Here is a 19,999-nt window from a genome sequence, read left to right on the forward strand (position 1 = left end):
CTGAGTATTTTGTCCCTCACAAAATTCCTCAGTTTCCCCTTTTTTTCGGATGGTCAAACAGATTTTTTTTTTTTTTTTTTTTTTACGTGAGACAAACATTAAGTGAAATATACAAAATAAGTGTGTACAACTGTGGATTGTGGATCACCACAAACCATTTTGATTATTCAGCACCGATGCTGATGTGATTAAAAAAAAAAAAAAGAGAGAGAAGACTTTTATTGCTGAAACATTTATGGTGATCGATGCAGCCAATAAAAGTGCTTCGGCGCAAGATCATTTCACAGGAGTTCATTGTTTATTTTTGCGGAAGTAACGAGCGCAATTGATTTCTAATTTTATCAGCCTAATATGTTGCGGGCTTGTTTTTAATCTTCTCGAGGCCCTCGGAGACCTCGCTCCGATTGTGTTGTTCATTAAAATGCTATTTGAGATAACTCCATGCATGACGCATCGCTTCGTCTCGGCCGGCGAAGCTTCTCGTCTGGAGCACAGATTTTTAATTGAGATAGAAACATGTGCCTCGTTTAGCTGAGCAGGGTGTCGGGGCTTTTTGACAGGATCTAATTTGGATCCAGTTGGTCAAGGAAACACATTTCCGCATGCTTTAACCATGCTGATGCTGGTCAAAGCATCAGCATGCTTTGGGATTTAGGTTTGCACAACTTGGTTTTCCATTAGAGACGCTTTGTGTTGCTGTTTTCTCGCGTTAACCATAGAATCGGTTGAGTAACCATAATCCAAAACATTTGCGTTGAGCTTCCTGGGTTTGTCCAGTCGGTTCAACGGGTTCGTGTGTGGGCAGGCATGTTGGGAAAAGATGCGTCTCCAAGCAGCGCCACTAGATGGCACTGCCGCTTTGTTGAATTTCGACAGCAAACTCAACAGTTGATGGCAAAAGCAATTAATTATGATCATCTGTTAATACTCAGGTGAACTTTGTTTGTAAAAACCTGATTCTGTAATCATTTTTAATAATGATAATAATAATAGTAGTTGTTGTTTTTTTTTCGTTGAACTTTAGTTACTGGATTGGTGGAAATATGTTTATGGAGGTTGAGCAGTTGGAAGGACTGCTGTCAGTAACCGAGGTGGATTCTTATGGTAATTGTTGTATTTTCAGCGTAATTATATTTTCCTTGCTGTCTCATCATTTCCTCACTCCCATCAATTAAGTTTCAATATCTAAAGGTATCACAGGACTTGGAACCGAAGGTGACGTTAATGTCTACACCATCGCTGGATGGAATGCTGAGTTTAGATTTTCCTAACAGCCCCTGACGCCCTGGACAAGGTCACTGGGTCACATGGTCAAACAGATTCGGCATATTTACGCAACGCCAATTCACAACTAAGTCCTTGAGGCATTTTACAGACATACTTTCTTTAACTGTACAGTTTCCCTTTACTTACTGGGTAATTTGCTGTGTTTTATTTGACAATATTCAAGTATTACTGGTGCTTCTTTATGAGCAAGGTAAACATAAACATTTGATCTGCCTGTGTTACATGGTAATATCTGTCATAAATCTACTGATGACAGAGCGAACTCTGTAAGTACTTTCAGGTAGGCTGATGTTTTGGATTTTAAACATTACATTTATTACTCTTAATATTCCTTTTTTTTTTTTTTTTTTTTTTTTTTAGAAAACTTGTCCAGGAGTTTCTTGTTCCCTGAAAGCCCTAATCAATAAATATGTCATGATCCGTGTTTTTCTGTGTATTTATTTCGAGTTTTCTGTGTCTCTGTGTTGTCCTGTTCTCCCCTTTGATTACTCGCAGGTGTTTCTCGTTTCCCTAATTACCTCCTGTGTATTTAGTGCCACCTGTGTGTCTTTGTCGGGTCCTCGTCTCATTTGGCGTCTGATGTTCTTCAGTCTGTCGTCCATTCGTGTGCCTTGTTGCTACCTGCGTTGAGCCCTGGATTCCGCTCAGCAGTGCTGCCGCGGTTGTTGGACTGTTTTGGATTTTTGTTTATGGCTTTGCGCATTAAAACCACCATTTTTACTCCGTACCTGGGCCTACAGCGTCTGCCTCACCACCACACCCCGCACCTCATGACAAAATATCTTCTAAAAATCAAACTGTGTCTATAGAAATGGTGAATTTTCAAAACATGAATTATAAAAATCAGACCACTTTTCAAATGTATTCAGATGAACCGAATCTCTCCATAACTAGTTAATTAATAACTAATTAAAATCACTGAAGCCTGCTTCCATTCATTAGATCACATTCAAATTCTCCCTCTGCCAAACATTCCTTCCCGCCTCTTTTTAATCCAGCAATTTTGTTTTCCTTAACTCCTGTCATCATGAGCCTTTCTGGTGTGTTTGGCCCGTCTGCCCTCCCTCTCGCTTCCCTCCATCTCTCTGTCGTCGGAGGGCGAATATGTCCTGTGGAGGCGCAATAAAGCAGTTCTGATCCAATAGCGTCAGCTCCCGCAGCCCGCCTAACAAAACGATGATGTACGACCTCGTGTCTGCAACACGTCGCGAAGCTAACTCCCAAATCCCAAACCCCCTCCGATCCCGGCTACTTTTTCCAATCGGATTGGTTTATATATGTTGTTATATCTGTTGTTATATATATATAACAATAAACAATCTAAGTCATTTCTTGCATTGGGAATTTTATCCTGCCAGGGCTCTGAACCTCCCAGCCGAGTTGTCACGCAGCAAGAAGGGGGAAACGGATTAGTCGCACAGACGACGCTCGGCCGCCTCGAGTGTCGCTTAGAACGCAATAAATCGTCATCTGACAGATTTACCTCTTGGGGGAGAAAAATGAGTATTTTTTAATCTGTGGATTTGGACTGAAATGTGTTTCATGAAGTAGAAAAATAAGGAGTTCCAATCTAATTTTTTCAAGGTCGTAACGCAAAAATAAAAACAGGAGCACGAAACGACAACGACGACGACAAAGAAGAAAGAAAAAAATGAACCTGTTTAAGTTGCATGCCGAGTCTTTTTAATCATCTGTGGCGCAAAAAGCTGTGAAAACGTAATAAGGGGCCCGTTTCCTCTGAGATTCAGGCAAACAACATTTTGGAGAAAAGCAGGCGTCATGTTGTCGTTTTCACAAACGTGCAAGAAGAAATAGACTTCTGGGGGGATTCTGAGCTAAACAACAAACAACTCTGTTGGTCATTCTGACAGTTTTATTATTACAAGATTTTAATGTCATTACTCTTGCGTACCGCCGTCTCTCCCCACTGTCTTGGCTTCAGCTCCTTCCTATCTGTCTGCTGAGTCACTACTTGACTTTCCCTGAGTGCTGCTTTAATCATGGCCCAGAGATCCCATCTTCCCCGAGACTGTATGTCGGTAGGCGTGTGTGTGTGTGTGTGTGTGTGTGTATGTATAACTGTATCCATCCAGGTGTGTGCAATTACAATAAGTGTTTGTTTGCGAGCGTTTTCCCTGGGTTTAAATGGAACAAGAAGCAGAAGAGCCGCAGAGAGTCAGGCTAATCGCATTTCCTGTTGGAACAGGAGAAATATTGATCAGGCGGGTGGAATGTAATGCCAGGCAGCTTGCTGCGCTGCCGCCGACAACGGGAGCCTGGGATTCGGTTAGTTTAATGGGTTCATCTCGGCCCACGTCGATCCAAAGCCGTTGAGGACTTCATTCCGGCAGAGGAGTTTCACGGCACTCTGTAAAAAGCTGTATAAATAAATAAATAAATAAAAATACTCATCATATTCATTTCCCCGGTTTTTCTGTCTGGACTTTCAACGTTTGGAATCGTTCGACACTGCAAATTGTTTTGCTTTACATGCCTTTGTGGAACCGACAAAAAGACATTTTTGAAGTCCACTGTGGAATAAGGACAGTCACCGTTCTGCACGGTTAGTCAGTAAGAGGAATAACTCGAAAATCGGTGGCTTTATACAAACTGCTGGGTTTCCTCAGAAAGGACGGTGATCAAACTTTGAAAAGACTGCAAATTTTCCACCTCACTTTGAATCTGCCTTGACGGTTTGACGGCGTTGGCGGTTGTATGTTTGTGGACATGAATTGAACCCGAACGCATCGTCAAGAGCCTTGAGGCTCGCATCCAGTCTGAGTCTGCGCTGTATAAATAAACTGAGCTGATTTGAATTCAACCTCCGTGTTTTCTTTTTGTAACTCCTTGACCTTTATCTGCCTCTTGAAGTCTTTGGGGTTATTATTTTTGTTTCAATTGATTTACGTATTTAATCAAACTAGACTTCTGATGCTCTCAGACAGCTTACCTGAAAACTATTAACCTTTTCCATGAAATCAAAGTATTGCTCAGTGATAAGGTTGGGTTTTGTAACTTGTTTTTGCGTTTATTGATGTGTTAAGCAAAAAGAACAACAAAAAAATGTAATTAGTTATATGTTATTATTGTTGGGGTTTTTTTTACCAGAAGGGTTATTACCTTTAGGCCCTTCTATTCATCTTTAGTAGCTGTATAAAAACACAAATAAAGGAAGACAAGTATTGGCTCGAAACAAGAACTTCCTATTTGAATCAATCAGTAATTTTCAGAAGTGAAGTATTGACCCTACTTTTTCTTTTTCTTTTTTCTTATTGCATTTAACTGAATATCTTTGTTCTCGGACGACAGAAGAAAGACCACTCTGTAAAGCACATTAACAAGTTTCCAGGCAAGTTTCTGGAGGAATATGGGTCACACTGAGAGGGCACTGAGGGCACAGCTGTACTCAGAGATGAACAGCCACTATTCACTTGGTGACAGGATGTCCCTCGGCCCTCCGCGCCGCACACAAAGGCAGGACCAGAGCAAAGAACGAAGAGGTCAGAAGGCCCCATTAGCATGCGCTGAGATTTTCCTGTGTGCCAGCTAATTGGTCTGTCTTTTCCTTAAACAGGGACGGCGACAGGAGAACCTGGCAGAGAATCGACTGAGAGGGTCAAACAGGGATCTCAGTGTTGTGTCGAAAGGACGCAACCGCCTCGGTCTCGACCAAAGCTGCGTCATTTTCGACAGCAGGGCGGCGTCGAGAGCTGGAGGGACTGATTGAAGAAATGGGGGACGAGAAGCTACAATGGGCACAAGCCAGTTTTGTCAAAGTGTGCCGCCGTAGCCGCTGACGGTTGGGAGGGGATGAAATGCTGAATTGCGCAATGAATCAACCCGGACTACCCGCAGCTTCACCAGTTTGCACCGTTAAGTCGCCATAAAGCGCAATATTCATCTCTGTTGTTACTCGTTTTTCTCAGCTGCGCCGTCTTTCATATTTCCTTCCACATTCCTGTCAAAAGCTTCCCCACAAGTAACTTATCTATATAGCCCATCTGCACACTGCAGTAGTTGGTGACTAAATCACAGCGTTGCTTTTAACTTACTATGATTTAAGGAGAGTCAGCGGACTCTCTGCTGAGACGGCCATATTGGCGTAAAAGCAGCCGCTCAGCAGCCTTTCTTCTTCTCTCCTCTTGTTCCCGTTTCATCGATTTTATCTTAATGCCGTAAAGCGCAGCATTTTGTTCAAACGGTTCATCTACCGCCGCTCCTGTTACTTTTCACTTTTTCAGAAAGGCAATTACCCGCCATAAATCAGCTTCTTCATTACCCAGCGTGCGCTCTCGCCAGGGTTTTCTACGAGGAATGATTTGACTCATCCCCAATTTCCTGTTGTGCAATGCAGACGGGCTGACTGAATACGTTTTTTTTTTTTTTTTTTTAAATCCGGATGTGCTTAGCAATAAAAAAAAATAAATAAATAAAAGACAAGGGCTTTTTCAGACTGCTGGGCCAGATCTGTCTCAGGACGATCTACTTTGTATTCAGACTGAGTTCAAAATGTGTGTTACTCCAGCGGATGCAGACGGCCAGCATAAAGTCTGTACTTCCGGTTACAGTCAACACGGCGACTACATGTATTTCAGTTTGGTAAATTATCTTGTAGATGCGATATATATCACGGGGAAAAAAACTGCGGCAGTGAGTGGCAGAGGCTGAAAGTCCCACGTTTCTTCAGATATTCAGTTTGCGTTTAATTTTATTATGCAAGGGTCTAAGATTACTCCAGTGATCCAGCTGCCGAAAAGCTATTCCATCTGTCATGCCGCCCAATCTATTGCCAAACAACAGATGACGAGCACTGTCTAGCAATATGACATGTGTGTTTGCTGAAAAATGAAACCGCGTAAAAACCCATGTAAAGATCCGGCGAGCCTGTGATAAATGCAACGTTAACTGTGGACACCAATGGACATTTCCTATTTTAGAAAATCCAAAATTGGGCAATTCAGCAGCATTTTCCACTGAGAAACTTGACACCGCCACACAATCGACATCTGCGTCGGCTAATCTGACTGGCGGCCCCGCCAGAGCGATCCGTCATAATCACTGAATTGACCGCGTTGCCATTGTTGTCCGTAATCCTCGCCTTTTTTTTTTTCTCTCCTGCTAAGATTCAATCTCAAGTGGCCACAACGCCACGTGTTGAGACGGATCTCCGCCGAAGCCTCAAACCACGGGGAGCTTAGGGGATATGTCCATTTAGCTGGTTATTTTAACCAACTAAAAGTGAAAGCGTCGTCCCAACTGCCACCGATCGCTAAAATGAAAGTGAGCCCGTTCAACAACGAATGTAAAATAAACTACAAGGTGACGGATGGCTCGAATGCCGCCGCCTCTATTGGCCAAACCGTTGTAAAATTATCCTGAAAATACCTCCGTTATACTCAATGATCTTCTAATATAAATAATCTCTTGTCAACAAAACAAGTGGCTTTTCCAGACTGAACGTATATTTTGATTTTGTTGCCATTTTTAAATGTTTTATAATACTGCTCTTACCGATACATTATTTTTAAATAAAAACATTTAAGTCACAAGTCCTCAATCGTTTTCTTTCTTTTTTTTTTTTTTTTGTCAGGACGTTTCTTGCACAATAAAGTCTGATATTTTTTTTTTCCAAAGCAGCCAACCCACTTCGGCGACCTTCAAGCTCGAACAGCGCAAGCAGCCGAACCTGAGGCAGGCGGTTTCCCGTGAACCTGAGTGTGAATCATTGTCAACAGCGTTTGTTCTGACCCAGACAGTTTATCGGAGGCTCGAGAAGTGTTATTTTTATCTGAAGCACCGCCGGCCCGAGTCAGGCAGAGTTTTGTCGATGCAAATGTTTACGATAAATCTAAGAAGTTAGCAAAAAAAATTTTTTTTTAAAATAGCAGACCAACACTCATGAAGGAGGCAGAGTATGTGAAATATTACCAAGTTCTGGCTGCAGCCTTCTCTGTCACCATATTAGGTTTGGAAAGCTCTGGTCACCAGACCATTGAGTTGTTTGGTGTGATGTGATAAGACAGGAAGAGTAAGGGGGCAACAAAAGAGGGAAAGAGTCTAGAATGTTTTTTTTTGTTTGTTTGTTTGTTTTTTACCAGAAATTGAACTGTAAATAAAATAAAATATTTAAAAAAGAAGAAAAATTATGTTTATATGACATGGGTTTATGATTTATATTGTCAGCTAGGTATTCAACTGCAAAGAGAACTGTTAAAAATAATAATGACAATAAAATACGGCCTTTCAAAACTGTGTAGCCGTTTCACAGCATTGTCACATTTTAAAATGCAACAATCATTCAGGTAACTTGCAGTTGTCCGCGCAGTGAGCCAGATTTATTTTTCTCACTTCACTTTTCTGACTTCCTCCGCCATTACAGCAAAACCGGCTCCAACTACAGGTTTTAACCTCCTTTCTGTTTCCTTCCCTCTGTCTTTATCTGTCATTTATTCAACCCCCTGTGAGGCCGTCGCCAGTCCTCTCTGTTGTCACGTCACTTTCTCTGCCTCTGCTGTCCCTCCATCCGTCCTTTCCAGTCCTCTTTTATTCCAAGCGGCAGTCATGTCTCTACTCCTTACATATAAACAGTACAGCTTGCATCCCGTTGACAAATAAATTTAATTTTTGTGTTTGCTCATTTATTCCCATCATTTCTGCCTTGGATTCCTCTCTGCTTATGGTTTATGTCAGTTTCAGGGATTTTCTCCCCCTTCTTTATTCTTTCTGCTTTGTTCATCTTTGACCTTTTCCCTCGTCCTGCCATTCTGCTTCCCTCCCCAGATGTTTCTCATTTCCCCCACTTGCCTCCGCCTGCTCCCCTCTCCAGCTGCGCCTAGTCACCAGTGAATAGCTCTTCTGTTTACTGTGTCACTTCCATCTCAGTGCTTAAGCTCTTCAGACTGCATTCATCTTAGCAGGTTACGTCCATTTGTCTTCTCATCTCTCTTCTATGAGGTCTCATTCATGTCCCGGTCTCCCCGTTGTATTTTCAGTTTTCTTTTTTTTAATACATTTTTTTTATTGCAGTTTGGTTCTGTCTACATTTTATGGCAATTTCAGTTTATTATACCCAACCTATTTCACGGACTAAATTGTTTAAATTCACATTTGCGGATTAGAGGGGGTTTCCCCTGACCTCTGGTGTGAATCTCTTGCTGTTAATCTGATAGGAAATATATGCACTTGTAATGTTCATTTATGATATTTTCCCAGCTGTATATCAGGGATCGCCACGGCGGCTGACTACTGGGCTAATTCGAGTCAACCTCAGACTGCTTGTTTACGTGGGCAAGCCGCCATGTAGTCTTATGTAATCTGTCATTTTTTTAAATGAGTTTTTGTAAGTGCTATGACAACTTTAAACAGGTTGCTGCACGATGATAATGATGATGATGGTGATGGTGATGATGATGATGATGATGGGGGGAGGGGGAGAATAAATCTGACTCATGCTGAAAAGGAAACAAATGAAAGGAAGAAAAATGCACAGGAAACAAACCTGGAGAATGTCTTTAATCTCGTCATTAAAAAAAAAAAAAATCTTAAGGCGCTCCAAAATATACAAAAACATCGTTAAGCCCACGTGTGCGTGAGACAGGCCCCGATTAGGTCGAGTTGGTAAGGATGTAAACTTGTTGCGTCATGCCGTTCCGACTTATCCTCTCACACTTCTTTCTTTAACTCTTTGCCTTCCCGTTCTTTCCTTTCCTTTATGCAGTGTACGCTGGCAGTGCGGAGGCTCCGTAGCATGTTTTGACAGGCACATCTCCAGATCCGACATTTGTGATTTTCCTCTTACTGTATACTGTTATAACTTTTAGTTTTGTCCTCAAAATCACCAAAAACACCTTTTTTTTTTAAAAAAAGAAAAAAGTTCTAATTTGCTTTTTAATAAGAATTTTCATTTAATGTTTACTTTTCATAAATTGTGAGTAAATCTATAGCATCAGAAATATTTTGATTCTGTCAGGCTCCTGGGCTGCTTTGAGTTTTTCTGGGCTTGCAGTTTTATTCATTTGTTGTTCCATAGTTTCTTATTGTGATTAGATATGCCTTGTTCTGTTTTACGTAGTTAAGTTTGCTCTTAATTTAGTTAGATTATGTCCATTATTTATTCCATGTGTTATTATTGTTTTCCTAGTTCCGCTATTTATACCCGTTAGCCAATCAGACCCAGTCTCTTGGCTAACATCCACTCTTTTTCAGTCTCTCATTGCTGGTTCCTCTCATTATTCTCTGTTTCTCTTCATCTTTCTTGTCCCCATTTGTTTCTGCTCTTGCTCCCGAGTTCCTGTTTGCATTTGTCCACTTCACTCACACACTCACACACACTCACAAGTCATGACAGATTCCCCAAAAAATGACGGGGAGGAAGATGGGAGTTAATAGTTATCCTGAAAGGTAATAAAAGTTTCATTGGCACCAGATATTTCTTCCTCATTCAAAGCAGCATATTAGACCTGCTTAAAGCTTCATAGTCAGCAGTGATTTGTATGAATTAGCTTTTAATCTCCATTTTCAGATTGTGGGTGTACCAGCAGAAAATGGGATCGATGACTGGAGTGCATTCAATGTTCTGAGTGTTTGTGGATTGGCCTTGGTCGCAAAATATGGTCACTGGAAGAGATTTACATTTAAGTAGCCATTAGCATGTCATCTACCACTTTGTGTAACTCGTCCAAGCGTCAACTTTATGGAGAAACAGATGATCATTTCCATTACATGACCTGAAAAGCCTCCCAACGTCTTAACTTACCCAATCTGTCCACTTTGGAAAATGTTTTTATCATTTACCGCAGCTACTCAACAGGCGTCGTTGGTTAGCCTCGGTTTTTACAGCTCAATCAGTGGATTTCAGGCTATGCGCTCGATTTCTTTAAGTTGAAGGATTTTTTAAGGGTAACCGGCCTCGACTCCCTGAAATAATGAAAGACAGGTCGAATTAGAGCGGCTTCGCTTAAAAACACTTTCAAAGAAGCGGCTTAGGAGTCTCTGACTCAACTGCTGCTACTCATCACAGGGCGCCATGTGGGATTTTATGTCAACTGCATTCCCAGCTAGCTGTCAGATTTTATTAGCATTTTACTAGTACTCTGTGGGTCTGAGCTACAAAAATCCCAAACAAGCATCGCAAAAGTAACATTTTGCAGGTCCTGCACAGGACATTTCTTGCTTTTTGGATCTGTGGTGGATTTCTGGTCTCTGGTAAATGCTAATGTTCAGTTTCACCATTTTGTTTTTTAAGGAACCAGGCACAATATTTATGTTTGTCATTTTGGTTTAAATGAATATATATCGTCAGCATTTTGGTGGCGGTAATTTGTCCCATGCAGATATCCTTTTTCTGCTAATCCTATAGAACATGCAGTGGATAAATATGATCTGTCCCGCCTTTTCCGGGCTATGTGGACGGGCTCCTCCAAGGCGTCAACACACGGCAGTGACTTGCCGTCGTAAATTGATGGTGTGCTGGGATTATTCTGTAGTCCTGCAGCTCAAAGTTTGCATTGCTGGGGAATATATTTTATTCTATATTTTATATATTTTTTATATTCTTTAAATGTTCCAAATATTTGACAAGCAATATCTTCTGTCGTTGTATCCATGTCTCCTTGTTTCCGCGGTTACCGCAGACATTTTTGCGCGTCAGTTTGCGCCTGCTTACAGTACAGATTCAGAAACAGCACCGGCAAACTGATTTAAATAAATCACAATGCGGGTTCTAGATCAATAAATTTGCATATATTTCTGATGATGAGAATATGTATTGCATATTTCTGAAGGCAGACACGCAAAATGACCAGTAATGACCAGCATATATCATTTGTTTCCCTTCAAATGTGCCACATTTGTGAGGTGACTGTATTGGTGAGTTAAGCGACAAACTGAGTATGTGAACTGAGTCCAAGGAAAACATGGCAACATTTTCTCTGCTGACCCATTAAACAAACAGGAGCTCCAGCAGTGCACTGGAAAACTTTGTCCAACAAGAGCCTTGGTCCTGCTCACTAGCTTGGTCACACACTGTTGTGGGGTACCATTGCAACTCACCCAATTCACTTCTTTTGGTCCTTCTGGCACAAAAAAAAATGGTTATTAAAGCGTTCTGTAGGGCTGCAGGTAGTCTCCTCAACTCTGCCTCCCAAATTCTCAAAGTAAATAAACTGCTTATAAAATTAGTTGGAGAGAAATTATAGACCTCACACAAATTTCTTTACCTTTCAACCTAATAAGTATTATGCATGGCTTAAACAGTCTTGCTCATCCAATGCACTCATTGTTGGCACCTCATGGATGTTAGAAACCAACATTTAAAGTGAGGCAGCGCAGGTTGTATAAGCATGAAATGAAGCCTAGGCGCAAATTCAAACTGGAAGACTCTTTTATCCCCACCGGGACCCGTTAATTGAAGGGACCTGCCCACAATCGTCGACCTATCAACGCCGGACCAAGCCACGTCACGTCCAAACATCGACCAAGTCCCAGCTGATAAGGACCTTCATTCATGGCGTCCTTCGCTCTCCAGCCGAGCTCAACCCACCACCACCCCTTCTCCTCCATTCGCCCGGTCCTGAGGCCCGCACCCTTCTTCAACCTCCACCACCAGTGCCGGGCCCTGGGGGATGACGTTCCTAACAGCATCGGGATGCTCATCTGAAGCCTATCGCTAACGCTAACCGTTATCCCCAGCCGGGGCCCGAGCGCCAAAGACTTTAAATTCTGTTTGTCAATAAACTCTTCCAATTCTCTTCTTATCTCCGTCTGAGTCTCTCCAGATTGAAGTAACTTTGTGCCAATTATAATCTGCTGCTCAGCATTTGCCTCACACAGAAAGACTGGGAGAACATTTCTTCATGATAGGCCAAACCAAACATCGCGCGGCCTAATTCAGAAATGCTTCCGCAAAGAATTGTCGAGATGCGTCGAGTAAATCTACCCGGAGCAATTCTCACCTTAATTAAATTTAGCCGAGCAGCTCGCTCCATTAGAGCGTTCATTTCCTTAACTGCCAGACTGACTCCATTCTCCTGGGAGCTACGCTCGTCACCCGCTGTTACAGATGGCTTTCTACAAAACTGAGAGAATTAGATTTAAAAAATTTCACACAACTTTATAAATACCCAATCCTTCCACTGTTACTGGCTCATCCGCTGCAGATGTGTGAGGTAATCGAATAGGTTTATCTTGTATTGGGGTAGCGTAATCTGACACTGACAAATCTTTGGGAGATCAAGTTTTTGCCCCCAGTTTGGTATTAACTTTAGCAACAGAAATGGCCTTACTGAAATTCCTAAAAACCTAACGTGAGCCATTATTTTTTATTTAAACCTGACTTTTTCTATGTAGAATATTTCAATAATGCATGACTTCTTGTTTGCCGGCAGTATAATTCTGGTGTAGCTTAAAGGCCAATTTCTCTAAGTGCCTGAACGCAAGGCTGAAAGAGGATCCATATTCAACTTTCACTGAATAAATCTCTGAAGCTCACTGTTATGAGACCTGCAGCAAAACGTGGTCATCTTCAGGTCACCCAGTTTCCATAACAACCGGCAGGTACCACACATGCCAATCAGTTGTTTCAGAGTCGTGTCAGTGAAACCTCTTTTCTGGCCTTGCATCACAAATGTCTGACAAGCAGAAGATTGAACTTTTTGTAAACAAAGTCCAAAAAAGCGTTTTATGTTATTTTAGTTTGGTGAGAAAATGAAGTCTATCTTCTTTGTCATGTTTTGCCATTTTAGACAAATTGGAACTGCCACATAAGACACAGCATCGGGAAGCCTCTTCATTAGATTTTATCGTATATATCAGCGTAACAGCTAGCATAAACATATTAGCATTGTGCTCTTAATGTTGGGAATCGAGAAAGATTCTTTTTGTGAGTTTAGGTAGACGGTAATAGATTCGGAAACAAAAACATAATATCATTTCTCTTGAGGCTAATCTCATACTGTCTGTCACCAGTTACTGAATCGCAGTCGACTTGCTGATAAGAGAACAACAGAATTCGCAGTGGCAAAGATTCAAACAGGCGGTGAGCCATCGATGAATCATTAAATATCATAACCAGTAGCTTTTTAAAGAAACATTTGTTTTATTAATCATCAAAGTTAGACTTTACAGTCATACACAAATAATTGTCACTGTTAATTACTTAACTAGCAGGACATAACATCTTAATATCAGCACATATAGATATTTTATTTTCTATAGGGTTTTACATTTACCTTTTGATTAGATATCTCTGTAGACCTTTGAATGGACCATGACTGGGGCAGCATTTTTCAAAAGGGGGTCCACAGCCCCCCCCCCTCCACACACACACACACACACACCGCTTTATGGCATTGTCCTGCATTAATCATGTCGGATAACATCAATCCAGCCCAACCCTAACCCTAACCCTAACCCTAACCCCATCAAAAGTAACCAAAATAACGTCAGATAGTTAAGACTGACCTGCACCTGTAATTTGCAGATAGCGACGAGATTTGGGAATGAGAAGGAAGATTAAAAGAGAAGGAAAACATGTGGCAGAGGCCGCATGTCGGGTCGGTCATAAGGTGCAGCCAGTTGATCACAGCTGCAGTCAGAGGAGCCCCGGGGAGCAGCTGACCTTTGTGTGATCGAGTGTGTATACGCCCAAACCGTTTACTGAAAAATAAATAGCACACCTGATTTAACTGACCTTTCTTTTAAGGTCTTGCACTTGATGTGAATGTGGGGCAGGGATAGCAGATGTCCCTGGGAAGCCGTTCTAGCCGCTGCAATGACCCATTTACCATAAACACGCAAAACCTCCCTGTTGTTCAACGTTTGAGTCCTGTTACAGAAAGTCCAGTGATTGGTTTCTCCTTCTACAAACTCTGCTCAAGGTTCTGTTAAACGAGAGAGTGAAAAGGCAGCAGCATCTTTACTGATCTAAGTAACAAGAGGGCTTGCAAAATATGCTGTTTAAATAAGTTAAAAAAAAAGTCTCAGTGTTAAAGACCTTAATGCTACCACTGACCCTACACTCAATATAGATATTTAGTGTCCAAACTAGGCAAAGAAATGGAAATGTATACATCAAGGACATCTTTAAACTCCAAATTGAGTTCTTTTAAGCAAGGTGACATTCACATCACTTTATTACGCACAGGATGCATCGCCCAGCTGTCGTTTGGAAGTTGTATGATGAGCTAAGTTGTAAAAAGATAACCAGAGTCGGAATTTCATTTAGTGTGAGCTCAGATGATCTTGTCTGAAAAAGGATGAAAGTCAAAGCACAAAATCATCTCCGTATTCTCCTCAAATAAAATACGGTCTCCACACGACGGGGCCCGCGAAACGACACGGACGAAATGATTTCACTATTTTTGAAGGATTCTCCATTTACTGTGTGACAGATAATATTTTAGTCACGTTGAAATGATGCCGATTATTAAAGGCGTAACGGTTCAGGTACTGTCACCGTATTGACAACCGGTCAACATCATTCAGGTGTGAGTGCAGTCAAAGAGCAGCAGGTCGTCACTTTAAAAACTTCTCCACATTAAAAAGCAGAGAAGGAATGACTCCAAACCCGACCTGGAAGACCCACGTGCTTGGTTTCATTCTGCGAAGAGCAAAAGTTCAACCTTGCCGTACGGCAAGCGGTATGACAAGCCAATCCTCACACTTGGCAACACCCGACAGAATCTGATGACTGAAGCTAAGCGCATCACCAGGGATTTATTAACCGCACAATACATTAAATAACTGAACTGTTTGGAAAAAAAGTTTCATCTTGAGAGGGAAAAATTAATTCGTCCAGAGATCAAGGTTAGGGTCTTCAAAGTGATCAGCAAGAGTGGTGGAGCTATTCAATACTGACACCTGATATTTAATGTTTTCTGTGGCCATGATTTTCATATTCAACTTAATGCTGATTTTAATAGATGTTTCCCCCTCTCCTTTTCCTTTGTCTCTTTTCCATATTGAGGCTCAACTTACAACCTTTTCAAATTGTCATTAACCTTTTTTCACTGCGGTTGAGATTTTGATCAGACGTGTGTATCTCTTAGTTTTTCATGAGTCCCAGTGGGCGCCAGCATGACCAAATAAATCATACAGTTTTTGTTTTCCTCCTAAATTTGTCACGTATGTTAAGTTTGTTGCAGACAAGAAACCTTGCACTTTTGCAATCATAAATTAGTCAATCTCGCATAGAAAAAGCCAATCGAACAAGGGAGTGTGACTTCAGCGAAAAGTGGTTGTGAGGGAGCCATGCTGACCGCTGCAGCAGAGTTGTTTTATGTTTTTTTTTCTGGGAGAGGCAGGAAATAAGGAGTGAGATCAGGGGGAAGATAAGCGCCGATTGTCTGTGTCAAAGCCCGGAAGTAAGACCGAGTTGGTGGTGAACCGCACTGACTGGACGCACTGACCCTTAGTTCAAACACACTGCAGAGACTTACAGGCAAGTCGAAGTTTCAATTTCCAAAGTGACTCATTGAGAAAACTGAAGCCAGTCACCTCCTCAGACTGAGCAGAATTTGGCCGTGATTATTTCGAATTTCAAGAGGATCTATAGAAAGTGATGCATTTTAATGTGGGAAAGCACAGGTTAGTTAGTCATTCCCATCAGTCTTTGTCTTAGTTCTTAAGAATAGAAAACATTTCTGTTTCCTTGTTCTTCTATTCGTTTCAGTTTAGAGTCACCTGGCAAACATCCATGATCTAAATAATAAGGAATTCAATGTATTTGTGGGATCTCTTCCGTGTATTCCAGCGTGTCATTTACTTTTTCTGGCTCGCAGTGAGTTTTACATGATGTTTAGTGAAACATGTCATTCCCAGATTCAAAGCTCATTTACTTTGGTATTGACCTTAAGTTGCTCTGCCTAGATTTCATTTCAGAGCCCAGGCCAATGACGCCTGATGTTCCCTTTCATGGACACTTCAGTATTTTAAGAAATATTTTATCCCATAGCTATTATTTGATGCTCTTTAAAAAAATTTATTTTGTTTTGAATTTTTGCAAGATTTTTCAGATTCACTTTGCATCCCTGGTTGACTTGTGTTTTTTTTGTGTGTGTGTGATTTTATTTTATTTTTTCGTGGACAGTGTACAACAGTTCAATTAACACCTGTTCTTATACAAGACAATGTCCAGGAAGTCAGTTTAACAGGGTTACCTGTATCATTACATGACCTTTGGAAACCATAACAAATGTATTTTTATATTGTAACCACTGTTCTAGTTTTCCCCGATGAACAGCGCCCAGATTCTCTGACCTACACTCTATCAACTACCTCACAATGAGAAAATAATGTATTAATTGGCAACAATATATGTAGTGAATAGAGTGCGTAACTGAGCACAAGAGCAAGACTAAGATAGCTATAAGTAAGATCTAAATGCAGTGTGACTGTGACCTTATACTAAAATAAGGAAGGAAGATGGTAAAGTTGAATGTGTACCAGTTTAATAAACCGTACTGGTCAGTAATAAACCAAGGGCAATGCACATTAACAGAGCACAGATAACTTTCAGCACCATGGAACAATAGCACAGAAGGTATCCCACCCATTAATTAGATATTAATCGCAGGAAGTGCTACACTCAATATTACCACCCCAATAGATTAGTAATAGGATTTTAAGCACACTTAGTGCAACTGTGCTGCCTCAGAACCAGAACTGTTCAAAACAACCCCTTTGAACAAGTGGTATTCAATAAACAAAAACAATAAAGCTGAATGTATGAAATACAAATACTGTTGGCATCAACCACACTATTCAGTTTCTTGAGTTATTAAAGCAGTCCGTTGGCTTTTCAAACGTTGCAGGCCTGAGGAGACTCTGTTAGCATTCGTCCTCGGAATAGCAGTTCCAATGATGGCGGCTCCCAGAACAACCACGAGGAATGGGTTACTCACCCCACCATGGATTACCAGTTTTAGCCGAACAGCAATAAAACCGCTCCAACTTCGGTCCCACCGTCCGTTCCGGCTCACGAGCGAGGTTCGGATCTGCAGCTCCAAAATTCAAGCAAAACGTTGAGTGTGGTCCGGATCCGTGGCTCGAAAAACCAAGCAAAACGTTCAGGAAAAGTTGGTAGCTCCAACAGGTTAGCAATAAAAAAAAATAATAGTCCACAGCGGCACAGCTCCAACCTCGTCCATGAACGGCCGCCGGCCAACTGACTGTGCGTAGCAGCGGCACGTACACCTCCAGTACCGTCCTCACCCCAGTCCATCACAACCAATCAAATTGCTTAAACTTGATTTTGCCCTTGACTGACCAGTAAGGTAGAGCCAAGTAAAACTGATGCATTTACTGCCGGTAGTAAATAACAATATGTGAGTGTAAAACATTAACCAAGTTAAGAAAACGTGATTACTACTGTTTAAGGTGAAAAGAGCTACAATGCATTGTATTTAAGAAAATGTTTAAGGAGTGTGGGAGAAAAGAGTGATATATATATAACCTGAGGGGTTACAATATCTTTCTGATCATCAGCCATGACGCTCCACAATTTGTCGACCTTTCATGGCTGTCGACAAGTCGCCACTGAGTTTTATGCGCAAATTTGGCCCATGAGGCATCAGTGCACCATGAATCCCACAGGAAAAAAGTCAACCAAGCTTAAAGAAGGGCAAATATTCATAAATGTATCTAAGTTTCTCCCACCGACCTCCTCCGGGGAACTCCTCCGGCACCGAGTTTTCAGGACAGAAAGTAAGCTGAGAAAGTGCATAGTGCTGGGAATTACAACGCCGCTAAGTCTTATTATGTAGATTGAAGTCACCATCTCCTCCCTTCCCTACAAAAGACAGTTGAAGAAGGTGATGGAGAGCAGAAGGGAGGCAGTGTGAGAGTTAAACCCAAAAAGGGGGATGGAAAGATGCACAACGGCAGGCTGATGCAGAATGACGAAAGAGGGGAAGCAAAAGGAAAAAAATATAAATATTTTTCATCCTGGTCTGGTGGAAAGCTGATAAGAGAGATCAAAACAGATGAAGATGCTCATCAGAAACACATGTGTTGGTCTTGTTATAGACGTGCGACTGAGGCTGGAAATGGAATTACAAAAAGAAAAAAAAAACATATTAATCTGTGTTGGTAAACTCAGTCGAGAAAAGATGGACGTGAAATGAGCAGAAGGATAGACAGAAGTACAAAGAGAACAGAATTAGAAAAATAAATTAGGTTACATGGACTTGAGCTCAGGAGATAAAAAAAAAAAAGAGGACTTGAAAGCTGGGTGGAAAATTGTTTTCTCACAAAACCCTCATTTGTCAAATTAGATTTCCCCACTTAGAGAGATGTGTCTTCAATTTAACAAGCTACTACGTCTTCCGATCAGAGGCCCGCTTTTCACATAGTCAAGGAAAATTAGCAACAGCTGGGGGATTGTTAACCATGTCAGTTCTGATGGGAAATGGATTTAAAGAGAGGTCAGACTCTAACAATCAACCACCGAATAATCAAAAGACGTCCAGTTTCTACTAAAGCCCAGAACATTTCAAGGCCAAAGATTGTGTCCGCTTTTTTAGTCGCATCTCATGTCGGGATTTCAGAGCAAACCGGAGCAGCCGGGTTGTTTTGTGTCGTTGAACGCAGAGATGCATGAGCCGCACTGGGAGCTGCAGAAGGTAATTTCAACTTCATCCTTATCTGTGTTTACACCTGGAAGCGTGTGCAGACCAGCGGTGCTCCTCCTTATGACATGGATTAGTTGTGATAGGAACACCTGACTCACCAAAATGTGCAACAGCCGGAGCCGGGTGAATGAGAGTCACACACGGTCCAAGCACAAACGACGTTCAGTCGCAGTAGCACGATGGTAGTTATTAGATTATTATTTATTTACTTGTACACTTTTAGTACTGTATTTGTTTTATTTTAAATAAGATGTTCATAGAATTACAGCAAAACTGTAATAAATTTACAGTAAGACTGTGATAAAATTACAGTGAAACTGCAACAAAATTACAGTAAGGCTACTGTATTTTTTTTTTTTACCTTAAAAATTACAGTAAAGTACTGGCAACCTTGCTGCCAATACTTTAATGTAAATTCTACAGTGACTTTTTTAACAGTGTATGTTTGTCAAAATGCTAATTGTTCATTTTCTATTTTGATTCTTCCTCAGAATAACTACTTCACGTCTACCGTTTGTATTTAAGGGCTTGTCTAAAAGGTGACACCCTAAGGAGGAGACAAATTGAAAGCAGAGGCATTTTTTTATTTGAGCAGATTCTGTTCATATAAAAATGGCTGAGCAGAAGATAACCTAAGTGGAAAAAGTGCAAATTGGTTAAAAAGCACAAAAGCCACCATCATGTTTTATGATATGTTATATATTTTTAATAGTTTCCTGTTTGGTTTCCCTACATCCTGCGTATTTAAAGTCTTTTTTTCTTCCCGTCATTTGTTTTCCTCCCCTGTGATGGACTGGAAAAGTGTCTAGTATTATTAAGGGCTTCATAGAAATTAGGAGAAAAAAAACAAAAACCTTTTGGCTTAAAGGTGGAAAAGCATTCGGATAGTATGAGCATTCTTCATCCTCTCAACCACAAGTTGTTCGTAGCATGGTTCGTTTGGATATTTTGTTGAAAAAAGGAAGACTTTTCTTGCCACTGTCATCACGCACTTGATCAGAATGGGGAATAACTGCAAGTTAATGATAATTAATAATAATTAAGCCCACATACTTACTCAGGTGGAGCGATTGCTGCAAATAGCT

Source organism: Xiphophorus couchianus, chromosome 18 (genome assembly GCF_001444195.1).
Source record: "Xiphophorus couchianus chromosome 18, X_couchianus-1.0, whole genome shotgun sequence".
Classification (NCBI taxonomy): Eukaryota; Metazoa; Chordata; class Actinopteri; order Cyprinodontiformes; family Poeciliidae; genus Xiphophorus; species Xiphophorus couchianus.